Here is an 8,710-nt window from a genome sequence, read left to right on the forward strand (position 1 = left end):
TTTGTGTGGTGGTGGGGCTGGCGATTTGGGTGGGTAACAGCTTTGCATTGTGTTTGTATGGTGGTGGTGAGGGTGATTGTGTGGTGGCGATTTTGTGGTGGTTGATCAGCGGTTGGGGTTGCTAGCAGCGTGGGGGTGATATGGTTGTGTGTGGTGGTATTACTGTGGCAGATTTGGGGATTTTTTTTTTGGTGGGGGTTGTTGAGGTGGTGGACCTGGTGGTCATTGCGGTAGACGGCGGTGGTTGTGACTCGCAATATTTGATACGTGACCTGAAAATTGTGAATTGTGACTCCTGACTCACAATTGGTTAAGTTGTGATCGAAAAACTAATCGTGACCAATTAATTCAATAATTTGGAATGAGTAAATGGATTGTTGATGGGGTGTTGTGGATGTGATGGTATGGTGGTGTTATCGGTATGGTGATGCACATGATGGTGGTGACATCTGTGACCGACAATTAGGCGTCTGTGACCAACTATTTAGTCGTCCGTGACCAAAATTTATATGTTTGTGATTTAAAGATAATTTGTGACCGATAAACTGTGACATATGTGACCTATAGATATAATGTGACCTGTAATTTGAATGATCTGTGACCCTCGAAATAATATGTGATCTACAAAAATTTTTATCTGTGACTACGAAATAATTTTATGACCAATTAATTTGACGATATGTGACCAATAAATAAATTTGTGACCTATAATTACGAATATGTGACCATTAATCATGTAATTGTGACTTTATTATCTTCATTTAATAAATATTTTTAATTAATTAAATATAAACCTGATTTTTGAATTTGAAAAGAATCTATTTGATTTTTGAATTATGGTAAACTAAATACCTGAGATGTGAACTCTTCCCTTCGAAAAATCCATAACTACTCTTGTTTAAGGTTGCATCTGCAAAAAGGTAATTGATGCAAAATTCTCCCCACCTCTGTCCCTATTGCAGAATATTCATGTACTTTTATTTTGATGGAAACCCCCTGGATGACAATTTTTTTTGGTGGAATACAATATTTTCTTCTAGTTTCTCAATATATGAAAGGACGAATATACCATCCTCTTTGAATTTAAAAAAAAAAAAAAGAATTAATTACAATCATAGTCCTCAATTTAAAAAAAAAAATTGCAAACGAGTTTGAATAAAATAATTAAAATTTAAAAAAATGAATATATAAATAAAAAAAATTTATTTATCTCCCACTTATACCCCATATTCTTTCGACTACTACCACCATCATTAGGAGCAAGATGGAAACCCATAAAAAAGAGAGGTTGAAATCAATAAACTAATGAAAAAGACACATTTCAATCAATTAAGTGATAAAAAAATGAATTCCCCTACACATTCTGTTAAAAAAAGGAAAAAAGAAAAAAGAAAAGGTATTTGATTGATTTGAACTGCAGTGTTGAACTTGAACGGGTTTACATCTAATTCTTTCTGAATAATACTGGCTCTCTTTGAATTAAGTGTTCCAATGGTCACTAAACTTAAATCCATATTTTTGATTGGCCATTGAAGTTTAAAATATTTAGTTTTGGTCATTGAAATTAGGTCCATTTTTCAACTGCTCATTGAAATTTAAAATGTCGAGTTTTGACAACTGAACTTTGAAAAATATTGTACGTTACTCACTAGCATAAATGTTGAATTTTCAAAAATATAGAGTTTATAGTAAGTAATGTACAATATTTTTCAAAGTTCAGTGGTCAAAACTCACCATATTTAACTTCAATGAGCAATCGAAGACACAGACCTAACTTTAGTGATCAAAACTTGACATTTTAAATTTCAGTAACTAATCAAAGACATAGACTTAAGTTCAATGACCATTGAAACAATTAACTCGGCTCTCTTTTTAAGTCTACAAGGTGGCCTCGATCCAACTATTGCCATGAAATCTGCTTCGATCTCTCCTTAATAGTGGCATCGAAAATCAATCTCTCTCTTTCTCTCTCCAAGATTTCGTTGCCGTTGCCACCCACTTCTCATTTGCAATGACTTGTTATTGTATATGATGTTCCCATCGATAAAGCAATGCACTGTGTTTCATTCATCCATCGTCAATGCCTTCATATATATCGACACCCACAACATAACCAGTTAAAGGTCGCTTACACACAGTTCATCTTGTTCGCAAATTCCACTGAAACTCTCGTCTGTCGCAACACATGGCTACAGAGTGCGTGGTAGAGGTTGTGGTGTGGGTGGATAAATGAAAATATGTTATCCTTCCAGTATTTTATGAAACTAAAAAATATAAATAAGTATATCACCATACAAACACATTCAAACATATTAAACTTCTAACAAATTTTAATATAATACCAAAACACCTAAACTTTCTATTTCTACCATTTATCGTGACAACTATAATAACACGATAATTTCATCAGTTAAATAATTCAATAAAATGTTCAACATGAAATGAACTTTCTAAACACATAATAATACATACTTAAGATAGAAAATAAACAAAAACTTGTGTTTTCATGTCATCTCAATGTCACTTTGAAAAGTTTAGTGATTAAAACTCAATCGGCTTAAAGTATAGGAGCAATAAAAAAGTTTGTCAAAGTGTAGTAAGAAATTGATGCCTTCCTTATGTGGATTGTCCATCTTCCATGATTGGACTTCTAAAGGGTGACGGGATGTCTGCTATGAACTTCGTCTGTTACCTCAACTATTTCGTTAGAGGCACGAAATGAAAGTGATTCCAATTAGTAACGTATGACAATTTGAGAAGTTTAGTGGCTAAAATTCAACATTTTAAAGTGTAGTGAGCAATTGAAGACGTTAACCTAAGTTTAGTGAATATTTGGACGATTAACTTGCTTTGTTTTCTTTGATTACTGATTATATTTTTATCTATATAATTATTTTACCTATTATGTTCAATTACTAGCTTAGATTTATGTTTATATAACTTTAAAGCAGGGTGGAATCAAGGGGGCAAACAAAAATTCCTTTTGAACAGATAAATATAAAAAAATTGCACAATATTATATATAGGAAAAAATACATAACAATGAACCTTTAAAGATACACTTACAAAACTGTTGAATTCTTTCAAAAATCAAAATGGTATTAATTAAATAAGTTAAATCACAATTTTTTTAGGTTATAACTTTTTTCATCATCACAAATTATCAAATTAATTGATTTGTAACTTATTTCTTAAGCATAATTTATCAAATTAATTTGTCATATTTATTCAACATCACAAATTATCAAATTATTTGATTATAACTTATTTATCGACCACACATTATCAAATTAATTAATCACACTTATTTTCTTAATCACAAATTATCAAATTTTTTATTCATAATTATCCAATTAAATGATCAGAAATTACCTTTCATCTCCCTCACCTCACCCCACCCCACCCCATCCCTTCCCCTCCACTATCGTCAGCACTACTCAAAACGTCATTGTCGCCTCAAATCCACAACCTACCACCACCAACTTATTTATCGACCACACATTATCAAATTAATTAATCACGCTTATTTTCTTAATCACAAATTATCAAATTTTTTATTCATAATTATCCAATTAAATGATCAGAAATTACCTTTCATCTCCCTCACCTCACCCCACCCCATCCCTTCCCCTCCACTATCGTCAGCACTACTCAAAACGTCATTGTCGCCTCAAATCCACAACCTACCACCACCTACACCAATAGCCATGGTCACTTCACCACCGTCGCCATCAAAACCACACCACAAATACACATAGATTGATATCGCTTCCATACTCAAATCTGCACACATGCACACAGATTTGCACGCATACATACAAATAAGTACACACACTGAGATTGCCCACGCACTGCACACATACAAACAGATCGTTGTCGCTGCTGCATGGAGACTGACCATATACACTAATCAGTACACAGAAAGCAGCATTCTCGCCCGTACACATGGATCGCCTGTACACACAGATTAGTACAAAAGAAACAGTAACAACAAGTGCCGCTGTATGTGCGCGTGACCGCACTGTCGCATGCTGTAGTAGAGAGTGAAAGAGAGAGGGTTGTTTGTATGTAGAGAGAGAATTCCTTCTAGAGAGAGATTAAGTAGAATAATTTAATTTAATAATATTATTATTAAAACTTAAAAAAAAAACTGAATTATAACCTTATTTTTGAATAAATAAGTTTATATAAGTTTAAAAAAAATAATGGGATTGGAGGCACTCTCCCTCTGCCCCTGCTTTTAAGCAAAATTGGGTGCTATAAATTTAATTATATGCGATTTTCTCTTCAGTTATTGTTCTACAGTTGACCTTTATGGATTTTTATGAGTCTTTACAATAATCAATTTGGATGATTACAAAGGATTTCATAGCATTTCTAATCCCATATTTTAATTTTAATTAAAAGATTAGAGAGGTACTGACTGGTCGACAAATCATGTTTTTTTTGGCAAAACGCGTTCATTTAGGGCTTGTTTGGTATTGATTTTGAGAATTGATTTTTTGACCATTAGAGAGAAAAGTGGATCTTATCTGTGAGAGAAGAAATAAAAAATTATAGTTAAAATAGTGAAATAACAGTAAAAAAATTGATTTTTTGGGATAAAAAAAATTGATTTTTTGGGATACCAAACATGCACTTAAATATTGTTCCAAACTCATAATTATGAAAAATCAGCAGCTTTCCACCTGGAAATTAAAGTATTATCTCATTTTTACATTTTACAACTCCCAACCCAAATATATCTCACATGTTTATTATATTAGATTAATCCTAATTAAGATGGCGCTTCAACTCCTCTTGTCCTTCAATAGGTACACCATTTAAATAAAATAATACTCGTTCTATTTCTTGAGAGTAATCTACCATTGAGAAACCCATATAGTGATGCATAATAATATTCATTTTTCTTATAGTAGTCTTGATAACTAAAAGTTTGTTAAGAAATCTGTTTTTTTTTTTTTTTTTTTTATACACTCGGTCCGATAAAACACGTCGATCCAACAAGTAATGAATGAAAGGTAGAGAAAGGGGTTGCCTAATTCACCATGATTTCCTTCCGACTCATCGGTAGAATAATTTTAAATGATCTTCTAAGAGTTGATGGCGTTGCATGAACGGACCCCACACACGGATCTCAGGATCCGAGATCACTATTTCAACATTAAACATTACTCAATTATGCTATCAACTATCATGGACAAGGGCGAAGCTACACAAAGATGAGTGCAGGCATCCGCCTCACCTCATTTGGAATTTTTTGCAGCAATTGAAGGCAGTACCCGCACTGGGATTTCTAGAGGGTTGGATCTGCTGGAAACTTGAAGGTTGGATGCAGCCCCCAACTCGCCATTATTGCACTCTCCAAGAGCTTGAACACAAAATGGAAGGGAAGGGAAGACGAGTTTTTACTTGGACCAACTTTTAATGTTTTGTAAATTGTAACTTGTAAGCCTTTTGTGTTGGGCTTTTTATTTATGTTTAAATGAGGCCCATATCCATATTCATAAGCTCTTTGAATTGTGAAATGATTAAGCAAACAAACCAAACCCAGTTATAGTCGCTATGAAATAAGGAGATTTAATTCACTAGACATTGTGAAAATGTTTACCATTGCACTTTAATATTGTTTCTCAATATTTGCTCAATTTAAAAATTTACTGTTATTGTACTTTCAGTGTTAACATGTTTATAATTTTAAATGTTTACCATTATACTTTTAATATTGTCTATTGCAAATTTTTGGAGGCTTAATATTTTATTACTTATGGATGATTCTTGCTGAAATTATGGTCCTGTATTACGAATTTCTAATAATTGATGACTCCTCCAACTGCTTTGAATGACACTTCCACCAGTGGAAGTGGGAACCACAGTGAGAAGCAGCAACAACAACCATAGTCACAGGGACTAAAAATCGAACTAAAAAAATCATTGTAACCGATATCTAAAATTGTGCCCGCTAAAGTTCTGGCTTGCCCCTGAATTCATGGAAGTAACAACCTAGAGAACAATAACAAAAACAGTAAAGAAAAAAGACCCCACATATATCATTGTCCTAGATTATTATTTCAACACTATTAATAGTTATTTGATCCACTATATGGATTAGCTAAAAAAAGGGATAGAACTTCAATAGTTATTTGGTCCCTATTACAAGTTTACAATTGCTTTACAAAAGCTAAAACCTTCAATGATTATTGAACAAAACAAGCAGCATAGCGTGTCCCATCACTAAAAACATAAAAGTTAGATTATACATAGTAATGAACTAATCTAAAATACTTTGACCTACAAATAGCCAAAATGTCAAAAGGATACAAAATCTTCTGTTGTTCAAGTACCTTGTCCCCGTAGCAATCGGGCAATTAAATTTTTTATTGTCAGTCGCTAAAAAATACAGACAACGTCGTTACTGTAGGATAAAATATAGCAAAACTAAGCCCTTTTTCCCACAACCACAAGTATTTTATATGAACATAACATGGCGAAAAAACTTTTGAATTTTAAGGATTCGCTTGGTTTCAGTTTTAAGTTCATTTTTAGTTTTCCATTTTGAGGTTCCGTTTTAAGGTTGCTAAAAATGAGTTTGGTTTGCTATTTTGAAAAATTATTTCTTGAAACAGAAAACTAGAAAACGCACCCTAACTGTTTAAGATTCTGAACTAAAACCCATCCAAAATTCTGAAAGCAGAGCCAAGCATGAAATAATTCATAAGAGTTTCAATAAACCAGGTACTTCGAGAAACATATGTTATGAAAAACCGAATCTTTATTTAATCACGTGATAGAACATAAGGAGGAAATGCTGGAAGCAAGCAAACAAAGAACTAGAGTAATAGGAAGGGTGACATACCGTTCAACAATACATGAACAAAATTAGGTTTCGGGCTCTGATCAATAAATTCCTAAAACCTTCCTACTTTCTCTTGTTGTTGACTATTCATATTATCCATGTTACACGACAAAGACAGAATCTCCAATAGGGAGTACTTTTCCATGGAGTTAATCACTTAAAAATGCACAAACGGAATACGAGATGAAGTAGCTTTACAGACCACAAACGGAATACGAGATGAAGCTATTAAAAATAAGCTGATCCAGATGAAGTAGTGGGGGCTTCTAAAATCGGTTGGCTTTCTACGTCTGCAGATTCCATACGATAAGATTTATGACCGAGATAGAAAATGATACTCGTCATTGAGTCGATAAGCACCACAAATGAATACATTACCACCAAAAAGGGCCCTTCCCATATCCTTGAAGAACCATCTCCATAGCTTAGCGTATTTACTCGATGCTCGAAAAGACCTTACACAAATGCCATACCTATTCTCGATCCAAGAAATATCAATAGGCCAACTTGGATCTGCCCTTTAATTAACAAACTCGATCTCAGTAATGTCTGTGGACCTGAAACATCCTCTAAAATGGAGATGACAATAGAAATGTTGCATATAATGATAGCATTCACCAAAATTATGGAGAAAATCAATCCTACTAATTGTAGGATGCAAAATCAAATCCAAAGGGGTCCCATAAATGAAAACACGCTGATCACTGCAAACCAGTAGCACGAAGAAAAATGTGAGGCAACCAACAATTAGGCTACACGCCCACAAGTACGTTACAAAAACGCGCTTCCAAATCTTCGAAGCAATCACAGAGAACTTTGAAGAATCAAATCTTTTCCTCAAGTAAGTACAATCAACTGAGTAAACCACAGCAGCCGTTGACAACAACAAAAATGTAACAAACAATTGGAAACACATTACAGATGAAACTGTCATTTTTATAAACTTTTGGCATGACTGTTTGATAAAAGGCCTAAGAGAGAGTCTATAGGACTTCGCAACTAGAAATAACCTTATGTCAGCCTCTTCACAAGGGATTGATTGACCAGCACATTCGACAAAAGCATTGTCAATACAAGGCATATTAGCACTGCTGCAATTGCCGTAAAACCCACTGAATTATACCAAAGAATTCTCACCATTTCCCTAAGAATTTCCAGTGCATTCATCGAATGAAAATGGTGATCAGATCGAATAACATAATCAACCAAGTCCAATTCAAAGTTCTGAAGCTCTTGTCCTTCATTATTCTCTTCTTGTTCTTTATGCAATTTAGCTGGGTTAACTTTTGGATTCAATCCACTCGACACTTCCATTTTCATAAAGTTCTTTGGCAAGAAAACCTCAATAATATCAAAGCAGATTGAAGAAACACCAAACAAAATCCCAGCAACCTTTAAATTCCAATATTTTGAGTGAGAAATTTTTGGTATTGTGAGAAAATTTTTGATACCAAATAAAGTGGCCCATAAATTTTGCCAATTTTTTCAATAATTGGATAATTATTGGTATTGAATAAGGTAGACTCAATAAAGGTAGAGCCTATATATGGAACACGATTTTCGGTCCCTAATGCCATCTATTCCATTCAGTTTTCTTACACCATTGCCAAGGAATTGAGAAGGCATTAGAAGCACTCCAATACAAGATGTAAAGCTGCATTCTTGGATTGAACAGTTGACATCAATGGCTGGAAGTATATTTGATCTTGAAGATTAATTTGCATAAACTGAGAGAGTAAAAATCTACTCTTCGTTGCCTCTCCCCTTCTATTTATATTGAGAATCAATCACATACATATATGGAAACTAAATATACCAAATAATATTCTTTCCTAATACACATTATTGAGAATT

At 33.6% G+C, this 8,710-nt stretch overlaps 1 pseudogene; it reads right to left on the reverse strand.

Moving 5' to 3' along the window:
- Positions 1-6,771: 6,771 nt before the first annotated feature.
- LOC111370492 lies at positions 6,772-8,275 on the reverse strand (annotated as a pseudogene).
- Positions 8,276-8,710: the final 435 nt, after the last annotated feature.

Source organism: Olea europaea, chromosome 21 (genome assembly GCF_002742605.1).
Source record: "Olea europaea var. sylvestris chromosome 21, O_europaea_v1, whole genome shotgun sequence".
Lineage (NCBI taxonomy): Eukaryota > Viridiplantae > Streptophyta > Magnoliopsida > Lamiales > Oleaceae > Olea > Olea europaea.